Below are 20,679 nucleotides of genomic sequence, written 5' to 3' on the forward strand. Positions count from 1 at the left end.
TTAACTGTTTTCATATCGACTTTATCCTTATTACCAGGTTTGTAATAACATGAGCAGCACGGCGGGTGCAACGTGTGTAGCAGGATTGGCTTAACCTTTCGTAGTGCTTAGTTTTTTTGGTAGGGCTCGTCTTGCTCAGACTTTGTTTTTTTATGTCGTGTTCTATGTACTATTGGTTGTCTTTCTGTCTGTCTGTCTGTTCTTTTTTTCATAGCGTTGTCGGTTTATTTTCGTAATTATAGTAAACGTAAACTTATAGTTTAGATTCCCGGCCTCTGGTACCTTCCGCCCCTCTTTTATGAAAACTCATGAAACTCATTAATACAAATTTTTTTTTATTTAGAACATACCACACAGTTCACCTGCACATTATCCGTGTATGGAGGGCATGGTATTGATCCACATTTCAAATTTGAGACGTACAGACGATGTTCGTCGTTATTTCTCTGACCTCCATTCACATAAGATGGGTGAGCATCAACACATATATATGGTGATGGGTTGTGACTGTGGGCACTGGACGCTAGGACTCCATTGTATTCTTCTTTCCAACCGGAATAACATGTTTTTCGTCCTGGAAACATCACCGTTGACGACGTGTTGGTACTTCTACATAAGGCACACGAAACGTCTTCATTTAATGCACCAGTTACCAGGTCATTGTCTTCAAATTCAGTTCCATAAATTTGGCTGTTAGTTGAAGCTGTTCTATTACTGAGCTCTGGGTCATCTGGGAGGCACAGCATATTTGATGCACCACCTCTATAACTTGAACTGTAGAAATACTTTTCTCCTGCAGCATAACCTTAATATACGAAACTACATTTTTTAACAGAATTAAACTGGGAAAAAATATCGATATTATGACAGACACAAGATTCGGTTGTGGTTCTTATCAAGACAAGAATATACTAATTAACAAATAGACTCTAAAACCAAAGCATTGCAGCAACAGTAGAATTATTGCATATTTAGTTCAGTATTATAATACAATTATGGCCTTAATCAAATGTTGATATCCAAAACTATTAAAATTAAAAAAATGAAAATCCCTATACCATATTTCTTATATTTTTGTCGCAGCTTTAAGTAACTTGAGCTCATTTAAAAATTTATTTCCAATCTTATAATAACTGTTGCTTATAACATCTGAAAAAAAGAAATATTTTGTTTCTCTAAATTGCAGAGAAAGATAATTATGATGATATAATATCTGTTCTGAACTACTAATTTGCCATAAAAAAGAACAAATGTTTACTTATAATACTATTGAAAATTAATTATTTACTAGAACACACCCGTGATATCACGGGTACGTGACTGAATTATAGTATATAACTATGTGCAAGCCTTATTTTAGTATTAGTATTGTCATCTGATAAAGTCATGCCGATTATAAGATACACAGTTTTTTCTCTGCTTTCAAGTCTTTCTGTTTGAACCCGTCGAACTGAAACAATAATATTAATTATTTGGAAAACAAAAGGTCCTGGAATGGAGTATTTTTTAATCAACAGCATTGTCCTATATAAGTTATAAATACAGTTGAATTCTTTGCTTCGCTGTTTTACGTCATGCCCACTAACAAATTGAAAACTGTACCGGCTATACGCCTTATTTTTAGTCCAGATTTTTAGCATTCGTATTGTTATCTTAGAAAGTCTTACTAATTAAAATACTACAATAGGTAACAATTTGACAATTTAGTAGTGTCAACCCTGTGGTTATGACCCGTGTATATAGCATATTAATCCTGAAAACAACGTTTGGTGGTGCGCCTGTCAGATGCGGAACGTACAGATAAGGTAATAGGTAACAGGTGAATATACTATTGGTATCGGTAGCGGACTCGACCCGGAACTTCTTAATTATTGGCAATATTAATTACATGGAAAACAAAAGGGCCTGGAGTGGTGTAATTTTTAATCTACACCTTTGTACTATATTAGTTATATATAAAGTTGAATTCTGTGATTCGTCGTTTTTACGTGATGACGGCTAACAAATTGGACCTCGTAATTTTAGTATTATAGATGAGTATCATTACAGACTGGTATATATAACGATAAAGTAAAGAAACAGCGCTTTATAGCTATTCTCAGTCAGAAACATTCAACAACGAGCCAACAATGGATAACTAAATACTTGCAATAGAATAACTTTTCGATGTTCTTTTTATTAAAAAAAACCACCAAGTAAACAAATTTATACAAATACATAAGTCCTTTTTTTTTATATTGAATCACATAACAAACTTCAATCATGGTTTTTTTAAATGTATTGTTTCAGATTACTACATGTAGTAAACAAGTGACGACCTCGACTGTGGTCGTTTAAAAGAAACAACATCATGGCCGACACTCGGCTAACCGAGAGTTTGGTCGGTTAATCTATATTGAGTATGCGGCTATATCGGCGGTTGGTCTGTTAATCGGGTTAGCTAAAGTCTGTTAATCAGGTGTTATCGAGAAAATCATTGAAAGTTCAGCATGTTTCACTGTATAACTTTTTAAATATATATTTATCAGAAAAAATATTCTATCTAACAAAACAATTCAATGTACTGAATCCAGTGGTGTAATTATTATTTTTCTAGCTTCAATGCACGATCTATAAAATGAAAAGGCGGGTTACTCATCAATAAATTTATACACATTTTACACACACAAACTGTACACAAAATGACACGTTGGTTGAATTTACGTGCATGCAATATTTTAAACATCGAAAAAAGACAGGCATTATGTTTGTTAACCATACTGAAATCATTGTGTGAAAAATCTTCACGAAAATCTGTATTTTGGTGACATAAATTAATCTTTAATAAAAACCTGGTCTGTTAATGGGTCGGATGTATAAAACCCGGTCTGTTAATTGGTCTGTTAAGAGTTATGAATGGCAATAAAAGTATAATTTTATTGCTATATGGGGTGTTATCGGATCAAATGGGTAGGCTAAAAACGAGCGGCTAAAATATACGGAAGCAACACATGAGCAATGAAACATGAAATATACGGAAGCAACACATGAGCAATGAAACATGAAATATACGGAAACAACACATGAACCAGTGGCGGATCCATGGGGGGGGGGGGGGGGGGTCCGGGGGTTGGAACCCCCCCTTTTTTCTGCCGATCAATGCATTTGAATGGGAGCATATAGTTGGAACCCCCGCCCCCTTTTACTCTGGGTTGGAAACCCCCCTTTTTTTAATGGCTGGATCCGCCACTGTGAACAATGAACAATTTAAACAATGGAAAAAGAAAATTGATAAAAACGGTTTCAAAAAGTGTAAGATTAAAGTAATGTTAATTTCATCCAAGAATGGTCTCATATGTAATGTGGATTCTGTTTAATTGTCATGCATGACACCAACTTGTCATCTACATTGGTAACCAGTATATAAATCAGAGATAAACGTGGTGATGTAACTAAACATCAGTAAATAAAATATATTGGGATGCTAAAATATAAAGAATAGAGAAAGAATAATGAGTAAGATAAATAAAAGGTAAAAGGAAAAAACGTCACGGAAGAAACGTGACATAACAATTTAAAGAATACAGAAATAAACAACACCCCCAATCCGAACCCTCATGGTATACACGATAATCTGGATGGAGTAGCAGAATATAGAATAGTAGATAAGGACAGTAGAGAGTGATGCATTGCTAAAAAAGAGAGAAAAAATAATAATTGTTTAAGAATACACACATGAAACACCCTTGGGCGTTGAAACAGTAACGGATTGCGATGTACTCATATTGGTAACAAATGCTAGAAGTTTACATGCGGACAACTGCCGTTCTCCTCTACACTTATGAAGAAAGGAAATAAACGGAATAAAATGTATTAAAACTTAAGATGACCAAATGTAGCTGCATTCGCTCCTTTCCATTTACTTCTTGAGAATGACTAACATTGCCTATGAAAATTTTAAAATCGTTTGTATGCACATTGAACGACAAATTTATGTGACGTATAAAATTTTCTGATGTCAGACACTCAAATCAATGAATGTGTTCGTAGATAGTAGATGCTTTTGTGTTCTGTTAAATTGTTCATTTTAAAATTGTTATACGATGATGACTGATGTACCCATATTTTGACTATTTTATTTATTGTGTCTGTTTATTTAACGCCATCAATGTAAATATAACGAAAGTTTTTGAGACTGTCATTAAAGTGAGAGGGTTAGCGCTATAGAACCAGGTTTAATCCACCACCATTTTCTACATTTGAAAATGCCTGTACCAAGTCAGGAATATGACAGTTCTTGTCCATTCGTTTTTGATACGTTTTGTTATTTGCTTTTGCCATGTGATTATGGACTTTCCGAATTGATTTTCCTCTAAGTTCATTATTTTTGTGATTTTACTTTTTTTTGTAAACAACATATGATTAAGTAATAGAAATAAAGAACCAATTGGAGGATGCTTACGAATTAGGGTTTTTCGTCCAGTGACAAATATCATGTGCATATGAGAATGACAACACGTTATATGCACTGGACAGATGTACAGTTTATATTTATTTAACCTATACCCTGTGTTGTATTAGAAAGACAATTTCAGTCGGATTTGAGAACGTGCTACTTTGAACAGACACAAAAATTGTGGCTGATTGAAAACATTAATAATAAATTCATGCATATTCCAGCGGCCAATTTATATCACGCTATATTGAAGTGACACCCTTCAATAAAATGCAAAGAAAGTCAAAATAAAAATGCTCTTACTAGTAAATCACAACCGAAATGAATGACAGACGGACATTTTTTTACAAAACTTAATGAACAATTGCAATCAAGATATTTGAGGTCTGCGTTATAACGCAAATATAGGAAGAAAGATTTTTTTTAAAATGTGTGGCGCTTATTCGCTTCCGTAGGATACTGTTGCACCGTATTATCATTTTTTTTTATTACTTAGGAATATCTCATTCTTAACTTTTTCTATGGGAAAATATAAAGGTAGCAAAAATAACTGTGGCTAAATAACTCTTAACTGACACAATTTCAATTGTCCAACCCATTAACAGACTTTATTCCCATAATTTTCACTAAAACGTGGTAATATTCACGTTATATTACAATTATGAAATATTCACCAATGCAAATTTATTTTTTAGACCCAAAGTACTATTTTGTGTCCTTTAAATGATATCTAAAATTGTTTGTTTCGACTTTTATTAAAAAATTCCTATGCGTATAAGCATAAATACTACATACGTGCGCGACGCCTTTTAATTTTACTGAAAACTGCGTAGACTATGAAATGTTTTTACAAGTGGAAAATGTTCTATGATAGATATCATTTTGTCAGACACTTTTCTTTTTTTGATTTGGTTCTTATAATATGCCAAAAATCTGTATATTTGATACAGTTTAACATTAAATTGTGCGTTTTACTCTTAACAGACGTATAACCAACCCGAGTAACAGACCAATCTCCCATATAGCCGCATACTCAATATAGATTAACCGACCAATCTCTCGGTTACCCGAGTGTCGGCCGTGAACATATACATTGTACTTAGGATTGAAGACAATAAGCAACCAGTTTTTAAGATTACCTTTATATATAAGCTCTGTATTTTGTGCGACACAATCATTTCGTCCCCATCGTATGTAGGTTGATCCTTGATCTATTGAATAGATAAATAGGAAAATGTGTATCTTTGTTTTACATAGTTACTTAATATTAAAGTTAACGTATTAATTGTATCTGGTATATAATAACAAGTTGTTCACATTACTTAAAACAAACATTTTGATGCCATACAGGTATATTAATTATATATAAAAATTATATAAAAATGAAGATGTGGTATGATTGACAATGAGGTAACTTCTCAACTAAGTCATGTTTTATTTTATGAACCATCGACTTCTTGTGTCATTTTTAAAATGTTTAATTATACACAAAAAATGCAGGTAATAATGATGTCGTCTTTATTCCCATTTAATTCCGATAACATCAGAATATCAACGGAATATCAACGGAACAACAAGAAACAAAAGAAACACTGCAAATGTATCTCTCATGACAAACTAAATGAAATCCAGTTAAATACATTCGTTGAATTATTAGAGCTAAATTAATAACGTATTAGGTACATTTTCTGTATTATTATTTTTTTCCAACTAAATGTGCTATCCTTTGTCTTATTGAAATGGGAAAATAATTTTTACAAGAGAAGACTTGCATGGTATGCTTGCCAATAAGTCAACTCTTCACAAGTGACCAACTGACCAAGTTAGCAACTATAAGTTACCGTACCACCTTCAACAATGAGAAAAACTCTTACCTTAAAGCACCTTATAAAAAAACAGATGTGACAATATATAAATCATCACTATGTGATTATTGGCATTATTTTCATATGTTTCTTTAGGGGGGCAAGGAGTTTAACTGTTATGCTGTTATGGGGCAATTTAATTCTTTGTTATCTGTTATTTTGAAAATATATTTGCTGTTAGCTGTTATTGTCTTATTCTTTGTTAGCTGTTATTGGGCTTTTAGTTTTTTTGTTATCTGTTATTGTGATAATGTATTTGCTGTTAGCTGTTATTGAAAATTGGAATGTTAGCATTTTTTTTGACAGTCAATATTCGGTATTAATTGAAGATCATTGGCCATTGGGGTCTACCACTACTAATACGTTTGTCCCGTATTCAGAGAAGGATTCCATTAACATATACCCATCAACGAAGTCAGGTCCAGGACAATTCAAGTATATCTTATGATTATCCTTTGTAATAAATTCCATTTTTTTTTTATGAATGTGTATTAAGAATTATCTTAATTTTTTGTATGAGAATAATGTTCCTTGTTTTCCGTACGAACATATTAAATTAAAACAATTCTTAATATGACAAAAAGGAAAACATATGGCCAGGAATATCTGACAACGATCTCAATTAAGGACTAGGTCCTAACAACCACTTAACCTTTTATATACATTGTAATATGGTACATAGACTCAGCTCTGTGATTCTTTTCAAAGCAGAACCAAATGCATTGTACAATGAAAGTTCCAACCATGTACTTGGGTCCGAAGCTGTACATAACTCATTACAAACAAAGATTTATTTCGTTTCAAGCCATTGTTTCCCTACTAAACTATGTATTCGACTTACTAGTACACTTGGTACAATCAAAAACCTCAGCTGATAAAAAAATTGTTCAAATAAGGCCTTTGAAAATAGTGGAATAAATTGCTTTTAGAAGGTCAAAATTCGTTCGAAGTACTTGATAAATTGCATGCTTATAATTGGTGCTTTTGATTTTTCTACCCTATATACCACTTTGTCTCATAGTTTTATTAAGAAAAATTCACACACCTCATTAAATGGTCATTTAGAAAAAGTCAGAATATTTAAACTCTTTTAGGTCACTCTTTTGATTAGCAACAAAGGGAGCTTCAGTCAATATATATATATAAACAATACACCAACGTTTCATGAGAACTGCTGAAAACATTTTTGTGTTAATGTCTGAAAACTAGAAAATCACCCCTTTTTAATTAATAAAACCCGTTAACTTGGAAACGTAAAATCTAAAATTTATAAAAATTGAAAGTTACCTCATGTTAATAGATATAAACAATTCACCAAAAATCCTTGCTTTGTGAAAGCATTTTTGAGATATTATCAGAAAACTGAAAAAAAAACATCCATTTTATTGAATAAAAACCCATTACCCAGAAACTTAAAATCTAAAATTTATAAAAAAAAAAAAAAAAAGGAGCTCACGTCAATAGATATTTACAATTTCCCAAAGTTTAATGCAAGAGTTTTTGAGTTAATGTCCGACATGTTGACAACAGTATACCATAATACGTTCCGTAAACGAGCGGATAAAAATATTATAATATATTGAGTAGTACTGTAATTTAAACACATTCTAGATACATAAATTAATACTAAAAACATAGTCATAAAAAATGGAATGCATTACAAAGGATTATATCCGTAATAAGAAATACTGATTTGTCCACGTGGATTTGTCAAAGACCGAAATATTTTAATATTTCATTTACTGTTATCTGTTTTTGTCCATTCTAATTCCTTGTTATCTGTTATGAGCCAAATCAATTTGCTGTTTTGCTGTTATTGGGACCCCCTTGTCCCCCCCTCTATACTATATCAATGATCACCATGGATCGATTAGTAAACTTAGAATTGAAAGTAAATACACTGTATTTATATAGTAATGAATGTTCATAATATACAGATAAGCGCTTAAATTATTCATGTGAACTTTTGATACCTTTTCTGAAATTCTCCAGTCATTAAATATTTTACAAAATTCATTGATTACAAAAAAAAGAAGATGTGGTATGATTGCCATGTTGAGACAACTCTCCACAAGAGACCAAAATGACACAGAGATTAACAACTATAGGTCACCGTACGGCCTTCAAAAAACGAGCAAAGCCCATACCGCATACTCAGCTTTAAAAGGCCCCGAAATAACAATGTAAAACAATTCAAACGAGAAAATTAGCCTTATTTATGTACAAAAAATGAACGAAAAACAAATATGTAACACATAAACAAACGACAACCACTGGATTACAGGCTCCTTACTTGAATGTTCATAAAATACTAAATGTATGTTCATATTGAAATTGATAGAAAACCCAAAATTGGCAATTTTGAAAATAAAGGTGGAGGGATAAAAAAAAAAAAAAATCCTCTCCCAAATAACCTTATGATACTTTTGCTATAATTCTCCAGTCATTCAGTATTTTACAAAATTCTTCTAACAATACTTTACATACTTTAAACTACGTTCTGAATGCCCGCGATTTCGCGGGTGTGTTCTTGTGTTCATTAAAGATTGCATATTTTGGCGTTAATATTGATTCACTTATAGGGTCTTTTCATAGGAACTAAACACATTTATTAAAAAACCAGTTGTTGGCATGACACGGCATATGTTCTTCTCATACATGTATATGTTATGATGGTATGATACTAAACCCCTAACGGAAAGGATTGTGCCTGTAATTCATATGATGAAATCATAATCTTTCAATCTGTTTAATTGAAGTCTGGAGCTGGTATGTCAGTTAACTGCTAGTATAGTCTGTTGTTATTTATGTATTATTGTCATTTTGTTTATTTTCTTTGGTTACATCTTCTTTCCATACTATATATTATTAAAAACAGTTATAAACCAGAGTAAGATTACGTGTCCCGGTAGAGAAAGATTTGTTTTTGCTTTATTCTGCTTTATGACTCTTTATGTACAAGATATTTTTACTTAAGTTTAGGGAAAATTTTGCAAAGACTGAAAATGAAAGCCCCCTGAAGTTGGTCATTTTTTTGTGGTTTATCCGGCTTATTTGGCTGTCCAAATCGAATTAATTTTGACTTCGTTTCAAAGATACAATTTTCAAACCTTAAAATGAAAATGCATACTCAATAACTCATAATTTTATCTATCAAGTTCAAATTATTAAAACGTAACAATGTTTGTATACACCAAAAACGTTTTATTCTGGCTTTGTCAAATGCTTAGGTGATTTTTTTCTGACTGGACAAATCCCATCTTTTTAGCACTTCTATGTATTCAATATTGCCAACATTGTCACTTGTTTGTATGCAGATGCAATAGTATTTGGTGGGAAAATTTTATGTGTGCAAAGGAGTTGAGTTGGTTACCGACCGTTCAGATCCTAATATTGAACACACCTGCATGAAATTATGATTAACCAACTTGTTGTTTTAACCAACAACCAGTGCTATAAAAATTATGCATGATCTTAACCATTTTTTTTCTTTTCTGTGTTTTTTTTTTCTCCATTTTTTTGTCAGTGAGCCCGCAATAGGAGGCAACTGCCTACATGCCTCTGTGTAATTTACGGCCCTGATTAATATTACTTTTACTGTTATGTCTATTTTTTGGGATATACATTTGACGTGACTCTGTACTTATGTATCTCGTCATACTTTGAACCACACTATTATTTTATCTATTATTATTACATGTACTGTTCAGTCTGTTTTTGTTATATCTATTTTACGTGACTGTATTTATGCCATATTCCGTCATAAACCATAAAAACGACAAAATTATTTCATGTCTACCTGTGCGAATTTCAAACGCGCAATTTTACACCAGTACTTAATACCCTCCATCCTTTATGGGTGCACATTTTAAATAGATAAATTAAATCGTATAATATAAACAAAATGAGGATGTTAAATTTGATGTATGCCTTTTTGTGCTTCTTCGTTACATTTGTTTTTTTTATAATGATTAAGATGATAACAAAATGTTGACTGCTGTACCCCTATTTTTTGACATTTTTACCTATTGTGTCTGTTTGTTTTGTTCACGCATCGGTGACAATATAATGGAATTTGATGCGACTGTCATACAAGTGAGAGGTTTAGCTAGCTATAAAACAAGGTTCAATCCACCATATTCTACATTTGAAAATGCCTGTACCAAATCAGGAATATGACAGTTCTTGTCCATTTGTTTTTGATGCGTTTTGTTATTTGATTTTGCCATGTGATTATGGACTTTCCGAATTGATTTTCCTTTGAGTTCAGTATTTTTGTGATTTTACTTTTTACACAACACAGAGTTTAGATCAGTGAGAACACGGCCTAAGCCTCTCCTGTCAGTACATAGCCTCTACACTGTGAAGACGTATACAGTGCCTAACCGCGACAGCGCATGGTAAATTGGATATATTATCTCAAGCTTCACTGTAAGTGATCTTGAAGCAAGCAGTAAGGGCCCTAAAGATGCAGAGTGTAGGCAAACCGGTGAATAAGCTGGTTCTCGGCTGACTACTACTCTTTTTTCATAGAGTTTGAATGTAGCGAATACGAGCGGATTCCAGTTTAACCGGTAAACTGACACACCCTTACACTCATCAACCTTGCCCTGGCTATGGGTAAATAGCCGGTTAGATGAAAATCGTTAACCATTGATGATTATTCATCTAGAAGAAAGAAAACTCTGAAATAAAAACGTGCAGCTAATGGATCGTCAGGCTTGATCGGCAACTTATCTAAAGGAAGGAAACCTCGACCAAAAATCCCTTGTCCTCCAATAGGGGGTACAGCATAGGGCCAACAACTCTTTCCTGTAAAAAGATTTAACGGAACGGAAACAGCAACAACATTAGCTACAACATATTAAAAAGTGTGAAGATGAAAAATAACTAAAGCTCATATGTGAACCACGGCTCCGTGTTGAAGACCTTGCCTTGACCTATAATGGTTGACTATAATTTATAAATTGTTATTTGGATGGAGAGTTGTCTCATTGGCACTCATACCACATCTTCCTATATCTATGTGTTTCAGTTCCTACTTACTTTGTAAGCTCTGTTCGTGTTTCGACTTTTCATCGGCTAGTTCCTTCTGCAAATCCTGAAGCAAAGATTCAATATGCAATAAGCGATTGCCAAGTACATCAGGGTCATTGAGAAGGAGGCGCTTCGACTTCTCTTCCCCACATGTTGCCAATATCACCATTGACAAAATTAATATAATACACATCTGCATTTCAAACATTAATGTAAACTATTATACATCGAAGGACAGATAAAAATGAATTAGTACACGAAATTGAACTATGGTCGTCCTTTTTTTTTATCTAATTCGCTGTAGTGCATGTGTTATATATTAGATACCATTAGAATGGAGGGAATATATTGGTTTTATATGTAAAATGATAACAATAGTCTATGTTTTGGAAACAGCTATGCAAACAGTATACATTTTTCAGGAAGACCTTACATATACAATCATTATTTCGTTTAGCTCTTAAATGACATTTGTTAGAGCCTATTGTTGATTAAACCAATGTACAGATCTCAATAATTTTGGAAATGGCTGGCTACAAGCGAGTCTACCTTAAAAAAAATATCAAAGTTAAATTTTTGAATTTTTTTTTTAAGGGATTCTAAATCTGAAACATTCCCACCCTTTGGAGTTGCCAATAAAACCAAAAAAGGTCCGCACTTCATAACACCATCACTGTAAAGGCACGGATAAGTCATGAAGGAAGCTTAAGGGCATACGATACAGTAAATATCATAAAATGTATTGTGTCACACTGCATCCTATATAGCTATGTCATACAATCCGTACTCCGAAGAAAACACTAAATACTCATATTTTTTTTAAAATAAAATAAATTTAAAAAATATTTCCCCATTTAACAAATATTTTTCACGGAATCGTTATTCACTGTTAAGACGACACACTTTTATAAAACATTTGAAACCATAAGTCACATGAGATTCTATCTCTAGTCGACACGAGAAATAACAACACACGGACATATACATGTACATATAACAATACTAATAATTGTTTTTTTATAGAATGCTGAAACACATTTTTTCACGGAGAAAACATGAATTTATCATTTCATCATGAAAACCTATTATAGTCCAGGCAATCTATGAAAAAAGGTTAAACTAATTGCAACATAATATATTATTGCTTTAATGTTATCAGATGACTGCCATATACAGCATATGAAAATCAAAAATGTATAAAGAGGTCAATTCGGGGGGTCTAATTTGTGGATTTTGGCATGCAGATATTGTCACAAAGGGAGACAACTACAACAACAAGACTTTTAGTGTCGGTACAAACGTTATCGTTGATTTATTCTTTAAAAATAATTATACAATGTGAAATTTCAATTGATGGTAAGTATCTCTAAATCCTATCTGGTCACGATGTTACAAATATGAATCTTTACTGTATATACCCGTATTTTTTTTTTAAATCTTTATAACTGTATAACAATTATACATCTTGCTCCAAATTTTGTGATTTATCAAGAGTATTATCACATAAACTTCCTTTAAAGAGAGGGTGCATGTTGTTCGTTATACATTGCTGGGTGTACCAATTGTACCTTGTATATTACTTAACCAAACAGTATAACCAATGTTTAAATGGTTATGGCTGTCCGCTTGATTGTCCGGGATGTTAAATAGCCACGTTTAGTCGGAAAAGGGACGTACCATCTGATTTAGAGAAAAGGGTATAAATAAAATAAACATGGAGCTATAGATGGCATGTTGCAAGACAAAATATTTGCCCCTGTATTATATATTTAATTTTCAGTTGCAGTTGCAATTCATGATGGTATCCTGGTCCACCTACTCTATTCATCTTTTTTCTTTTGTTTCTTCTCCTGAATATGCATGCAGTTTTTGTCACCCTTGTATCAAGCAACAACAAAAAAAATCAACCAATCAAACCGGCATAAATGTTTGTAATTACTGAAAAATATTTCGTTATTCTGATTTGCCACTAACCGTCTACTCCCTATTGGAATTGAGGCCTTTGAATCATGTTGATGCTGAGATTGCTACCACTAAAACCTTTTGAATCACTTTAAAATAAAATTCAAGCTGTTATATATACTGTTATATTCTTGAAAAAGTTGTTATCATTATAATATTTAATAAATAATCTGCTTTGGTTTCATAATATTTATACAAGGATAAAATTTAGTACTGTATATGGTGTTCTTTAAAATACTATCTCAAGTTTAAAAAAAAACAACATCACATTTGCATGCCATGAGGCTGTATTGTACGATATCCGAATTAAGAAAGTGCATTAGGAAATCAGCGCTCGTTATCGTTAAGCCCCAGTCCCACTAGACCAAGATCGCACCACGCTCACCGCGATCTTAAATAAATTCAGATCGTGATGAGGTCATAGTATGAGCGGCATGAAAATGTAGATTTCCGTTGTTCTCACGATGCTACTACATCTTAATTACTCTTCTACAACGATCTCGCTTCGACTATTATTATACCACATTTTTACCGCGCTTATTCTGAGACCTCACTACGCTTATCAAGATCTTTCTACGCTCATCACGTTCACACTACGATCATACCACGATTTATGCGATTGCAACACGATCTCACCACGCTTCTACTGCGATTATAGCACGTTCTTATCACGATTATACTACGCTCATACCGCGATCTTACTACGTTCTCAGCAATAATGTCAACATCGTGTTCCATGTCAAAACAGTTCCATTCCTTCTATTTTTTATTAAATGAGGATTTCGCGGAAACAATACAGTCATGCCACCAAAATCTACTAGAACACGTGGGCGTGGTGGTAGGGTTGATGTAGTGGAGGAGGAAGCTCTGGTAGTAACGAGTCCTAATCAAGCAGAAATTTTGGACCGACCAGTCGAACCTAAATTACAACCTATTGCTGGTCCATAAAGCTCAAATGACGATATTTTAGTGAACGATACCAGAGATGACACAGATGTGTCAATAGATATAGGAATATGTGGTATGAGTTCCAATGAAACAACTCTCCATCCAAGTATGATTTATAAAAGTAAACCCTTATAGGCCAAGGTACGGCCTCCTACACGGAGCCTTGGCTCACACCCAATAACAAGCTATAAAAGGCCCCAAAAATTACTAATGTAAAACCATTCAAACGGGAAAACAAACGGTCTAATCTATATAAAAACGAAAAGCATGGTTTAGCCGTTAGATAAAACGGACAAGAGGTCATAATTACATACAGACAAACAAAACCTGGAAAGATTTAATATATTGTATGCGAAAATGATAATGAGAATGAAGGTTGTAGTATGAACGTAGTCAGGTCACGCTCTCGGTACGATGGTCTGCGCTCTCACTACGCTTCTACTACGACCTGATTTCGCCAAGACCGCACCACGATTGTTTTGAACATGTTCAAAGTTGGCCACGCTCATCACGATCTTGAAGATCTCACCACGACCATGATACGACATTACTACGAAATTACTACGATCTACACGATCGTTCTACGATCATCAAAATTTGCATTTATTTCATAGATCGTAGTGCGATCGTGGCCTAGTGGGACTGCGGTATTAGGTGTTCGTTTGAAACATCAATGGGCAAGGTAATTAATCCCAAAATCTGCATTGCAATGCATATGATAGGTGGTCACCGTTAATCAGTATTCATATATTATGGTTCGTTTCATAGGAACCAAAAAGTTAAATCACCATATGCAACTTCGTGGTGTTTTCGATTTTTTTATTTATTTCAGAACGAAAGTGAAGTCAGAAAGAGTGTTATAACATATTGACAAACTAGAGTCCTCTATATACCTTATGCTCTTAACATAGCACCAATCTCAATAAAAGACAACAAAAATACAAACGTATGTTTGTCTACTAGCTTGTATATAGAAATAAATAACTATGATGCAATTTTAATATGGATGAAAAGGTACAAGCATGTAATGGGCTAACAAAAAGTTGAACATACAAATGTATGCATGCGACACAAACAATTCTAAAAGGTAACTAATCATGTTGCTGTTGTATTTAGACCTTACGCAGTGATGACTTTGGATTTATAAGACAAAAGCAACTTCTGTTAGGCAAATTCTTTATTTAGAGCATACAATACAGTTCACCTGAACATTGTCGGTGTATGGCGGACATTGAATGGATCCGCACTTCAAAACAGAGATGTACAGTAAATGTTTTTCGTTATCTCTCTGACCTCCATACACATAGGCCGGATGAGCATCTACGCAAATATAAGGTGAGGGATTGTGAGTGTACGCGCTGGCCGCTAGAACACCATTGTACTCTTTTTTCCAACCCGGATAACAAGTTTGTCGCCCGGGAAACATCACAGAGGAGGAAGTGTTTCTACTTCTACACAAAACACATGATACATCTTCATTATAAGAACCGGTGATGATTTCATTTGTATCAAATTCTGTTCCATAAATCCTACTTCTGCCGGAAGCTGTTTTATTACTGACTTCTGGATTATCTGGGAGGCACAGCATTGTTGAATCTCCACCTTTATAACTTGAACTGTATGTAAACTTTTCTCCTGTAGCATAACCTAATTAATAGTATAACGTCAATTATTAAAAAAACTATTTGTTATTTTAAGTTTAATGTTCTGCAACTGGCTAAATATAACATCTCTCATTCAACAACAGTCAAAATATGTGCTATTTTAATACTTCTGGATTATCAAACATCTATTTTAAGGTTAATATTTAACTGGAATATAATTAGTATATGTTGTGTATAAGGTGTAATTTTGTACATGTTATAATTTTTATAATGCAAAAAAAATAAAAATTTATAACATCAACAAAAGTACCTTATACATGTTAAAGCATATACAAAATATTGTTTACAAATGGTTTTAACTTTAAAAATTTAAATATAAACTGAATAAAGCAGAATTTACATTTAAGATTTATTGAATAATAAGGAACCATAATCAAACCCTCATTATAGTGTTTGCTTTAGGTCACACATATCCCAAAGTTTCAGACTGAATGTTTTTATTGCTTCACTATTTGTATTGGCATAATGCATATATATATATATACAAGTCTAAATTGAAAACTACATTCAAACCTATGATTGGCTAGGATAAAACACGCATTTTTAATACGTGTGCACGTAAAACAAATTTCATCGTAGAAAGGTCTAAGTACAGCACAAACAACATTTTCCAAAAGACCAAAAACATGAAAAAGTATATTTAAACAAAACGCATTTGACTAACAGGTCGAACAACTGATGTTCTTTAACCCTGCTGACGGCCATTGGCGATTGCTAAATAAAATTTATCACAAGATATAACAAAATGGATCTTAATATAACTTTAATACTAAACAGAAAATACTGCTGGTGATCCGATTGACAAATCTGTTGTAGAGTTGTCACTGGCTCAGACGTACTTATAAATATAATTATTTTCTGTGACTGTATCTTCCATTAATTTGTAGGATCCTTTTCTATAGATAATTTAGCTTATCTGTAGAATAACATGTTCTTGCCTTATATATCATGTACTGTAGTACGACGTTAGATTAAAAACTGACGTGGAAAGGTAACACCCGGCCACCGAAAGCTTCATTTTTATGAAGCCCAGGTGATTGTGTGGTCTAGCGGGACGGCTACAGTGCAGGCGATTTGGTGTCACGATATCTTAGTAGCATAGGTTCAAATCCCGGCGAGGGAAGAGCAAAAAAAATAAATTCGAAAGCAAATTTACAGATCTAACTCTGTTGGGTTGATGGTTAGACGACTTGTATATATATACAAACCACATACATATTATCTCACAGTCTGATATGTGTTTTGGGATCGCTTCAATGGTATTTTCAACTCAACAAACAGTTATTCGATTTTGTTTAATCTATAAGCACACTTGGTTTTTTATAAATAAATTCAGATCTAACTTAAATGTTGATACATGTGACTGGAAATTAAATTAGACAATTATACACTTTATAGGCATTGAAGAAGTCGCTTTGTATCATTAAAAATGCAAACTTCTAAAATTACCTTTATATATCATATCTGTATTTTTAGCAGAACAATCGTTTCTTCCCCATCGTATGTAAGTAGATCCTTGACCTATGGAGTAAAATTTATAAATTGCTTTTTAGGAAATTGTTTTTTGATTCTGTGCATTTATGCAACAATATACATTTATTTACATTATGAAGGCTTGTTCCCCAAAGAATATTCTTAATTCACGAGAGTATCACAAGAAGGAATTTATTTTCCAGGGAATACATATCTTCGATTAATAGTAAACTCCAATGATTTTTTTATTCAAATAGAAAAAGTAGCGTTTTTGGCACCTGAAATCACCCCATGTTTCATGTCGTGGCCTTTTATAGCAGACTATTCAATATTGGTTCAACATTGTTGACGACCGTACGGTTGCCTTTAATTGCTTAAATCTTCTTAATTTCACTATATCAATAAGTCATGCCACCATGTGACCACATGTGGAACAGGATCTGCCTACCCTTTCAAAGCACCTGAGATCAACCTTGGTTTTTGTGTGGTTCGTGTTGCTTAGTCTTTAGTTTTCTATGTTGTGGCTTATGTACTGTTATTCGTCAGTTTGTCTTTGTAATAGTCATAGCGTTGTCAGTTTAATTTCGATCTATGAGTTTATTTGTTCTTTTGGTATCTTTCGTCCCTCTTTTTGAAAATATAATAATAAAGTACAACGTTACGAATTTAATTTCTTGTTCTGGTTTTGAATTTAAACGTAGTCTTTTCTTAATGTGAGTACTGCAACAAGTTGTGCTAGTGGTAGAAAAATGCTACCGTTTTCCGTCTTACATGGTTTGGCAAAGGAAAGAAACGTATATTCCCGGACATTATTCGTTTTGATCTTCTGGTCAAAAACCAACATAATTCAGATTTTTTTTGCTGTAAAAACTGCATACGTTTCTTGTCATATACCCTTAGATAGTGTACGATTGAAGGCCTATAAATAACAAAATATTTCGGAAAAAACGATCAAAACAATACGTGTTTGCCCCAAGGTGTATGTGTAACATTAACATGATGATAAATACCTGTTTCCACTTACTAATTAGGCTCTGTTCATGTTTTAATTTTTCATCGGCTAAACCTTTGCGCAAAGACGTAATTTCAACTTCTTGTTGTGAATATTGTAACTGCAATTTGTCCTGTATCAGCTTTCCGTTTGCTAACTCATTACGCAAAGACGTTATAACACCTTGTTGTTGAGAATATTTCAAATGTAGGTCCTGAAGTAACATGTCCATATTTGTTAAGCGTTTTCCAATAACATCCGGGTCATTGAGAAGTATACGCTTTGACTGTGAGTTTTCAGACATCGGTTCCTCACATTTTGCCAGTATAACATTTGACACCGTCAACATAAATACAATAAGCATCTCAGTTTTCCACATTTCAATATATAGAACTTTAAACCTATGATAGATAAGAATGCACTAAGTACACGACAATATTGAAATCTATCTAAATGTCGTGTTTGTGTATTTATAAAACAAGAGAACATTGAGAACGAGAAAATATTGATTTAGTAACCACCTTGATTCATAAATGTGGATAGAGTGTTGTCTCATTGACACTCATACCACATCTTCTTATGTCTAAAGAATGGCTCTGATGTTAATAAGCTAGGCTAGCTTACTCGGTTACAGTTTTCGGGTACGCACGTCACAATACTATAACACAATTTGAAACTTCTTATTCTCAAAAGTCTTCACTTACTCAGAAATTACATGTGCAAAGTCATGTTACTAATCAGAAAATGATAATAACTTATTATTATTAAGGTTCGTCCATGGTGCTTTTTTTTTATTAGAAACGCTCAAAATTTTAAAAGAAAATAATCCGATTTAAATTTAGAAGATTATCAATTTTGAATCCTGCGTCCATGACGTTCACATAGTTATAAACTTACGTAGTATTATGGAATGTACTCTTCCGTTTTAAAAAAAAAACTTATCACCCGGTTCTTCCCTATGCAACACGACAAGTTCTATATGTGACAGCGGATCGGCGTACCCTTCCAGAATACCTGATATCACCTATTGTTTGGATTGGGTTCGTCTCGATCAGTCTTTATATTCCTATATTGTGTTTTGTATGGGTAATTTTGTTTGTCATTTGGTCGGGGTTTTGTTCGGCAAATTTCGTATATTGTCCTTACGCAAAGCGATCACTGGAATACCGGAAAAAGCATACAATAAAATGAAAATAGAAAAAAAAATAGTTTTAGCTCAGCATCATCGGTAGAAAACGACATCCACACAGCGTTTAGTAGAACAATACTACAATAACTTGTCAAGGTATTCGTGTTTGTTCCGTCTGATAAGGCTGATAATAATATCATTATTGTATGACGTAAATTTTACATTAAGGTTCTACAAAAAAAAATCACGAATTCACCATTATTCCAACTGACTCCATTTTCGAAAAAAACAAATCTGTAACAATCATGGAAAATGGAAAGTCCTTAATCAAGTTGCAAAATAAAATGAGATGTGCCAATGCTAATACAACTGAATACTCAATATCATTGACCTACCACAAGTAGTTCCCCTTAAACTGATATAATCACAATCTGATACATGTAAGAGGGCGAAAGATACCAAAGATACATCACACTGATAAGTCTAAAATAAACTGACAAGGCAATCATGGCTAACAAAGAAAAAAGACCAAAAAACAAAAATGATACACAAAACAAAACATAGATAGGTAAAGATTGAGCACCACGAACCCCATCAAACAAACTTATCTCAGTAAACCATAACTGACCGAGGAGGACAGCATAATTTTTATGACAAAGAGATGTGCTTACAATGTATATACATGCATACCAAATAAAAAGAAGGCTTGCCCAAAACAAATAAGCATCATTATGCATTCAATACCTCCGATGGATTTGAATTTTTTAAGGTATTTTTTGTCATATAGCTCTCCAAATGTTTCGGTACTTATACATCCACAACTTTAAATATTTGGCTTTGAGCGTTCCTGATGAAGGTAAATAAAAAAAAGTGCCTCAGACGCATGAAATTAATAAACGTGTTGTTTTCATTTTTTTAACATCACTGGGTCGATACCTCTGCCGGTGGACAATTAGTTCCCGAGGGTATCATCAGCTCAGTAGTCAGTACTGTACTGACATGATTTATGTTGCGTAGGTAATTGTTAACGAACAATGTCTTGGCTGAGAGGTTCACCAATAATTCCACACTTTATAATGAAAAACACATCAACGTTTTAACATTTATTCTATCATTTATAATAAATCATGCATACAATTCACATATTCCTATTCAATTCTTACGTAAATCAAATA

At 33.2% G+C, this 20,679-nt stretch overlaps 2 long non-coding RNA genes across 2 annotated transcripts; both read right to left on the reverse strand.

Annotated features, from left to right (window-relative positions):
- Nucleotides 1-322: 322 nt before the first annotated feature.
- LOC143046584 (uncharacterized) lies at nt 323-11,595 on the reverse strand. The gene is made up of 3 exons (XR_012969165.1): nt 11,347-11,595; nt 5,575-5,646; nt 323-805 (listed from the first exon to the last, which is right to left on the reverse strand). It is a non-coding gene; the product is annotated as an uncharacterized LOC143046584 (long non-coding RNA).
- A 3,769-nt stretch (nt 11,596-15,364) lies between these two features.
- LOC143046585 (uncharacterized) lies at nt 15,365-18,751 on the reverse strand. Its single transcript, XR_012969166.1, has 3 exons — nt 18,409-18,751; nt 17,361-17,432; nt 15,365-15,894 (listed from the first exon to the last, which is right to left on the reverse strand). It is a non-coding gene; the product is annotated as an uncharacterized LOC143046585 (long non-coding RNA).
- Between the last annotated feature and the right edge of the window lie 1,928 nt (nt 18,752-20,679).

Source organism: Mytilus galloprovincialis, chromosome 9 (assembly GCF_965363235.1).
Source record: "Mytilus galloprovincialis chromosome 9, xbMytGall1.hap1.1, whole genome shotgun sequence".
In the NCBI taxonomy this organism is placed as follows: Eukaryota; Metazoa; Mollusca; class Bivalvia; order Mytilida; family Mytilidae; genus Mytilus; species Mytilus galloprovincialis.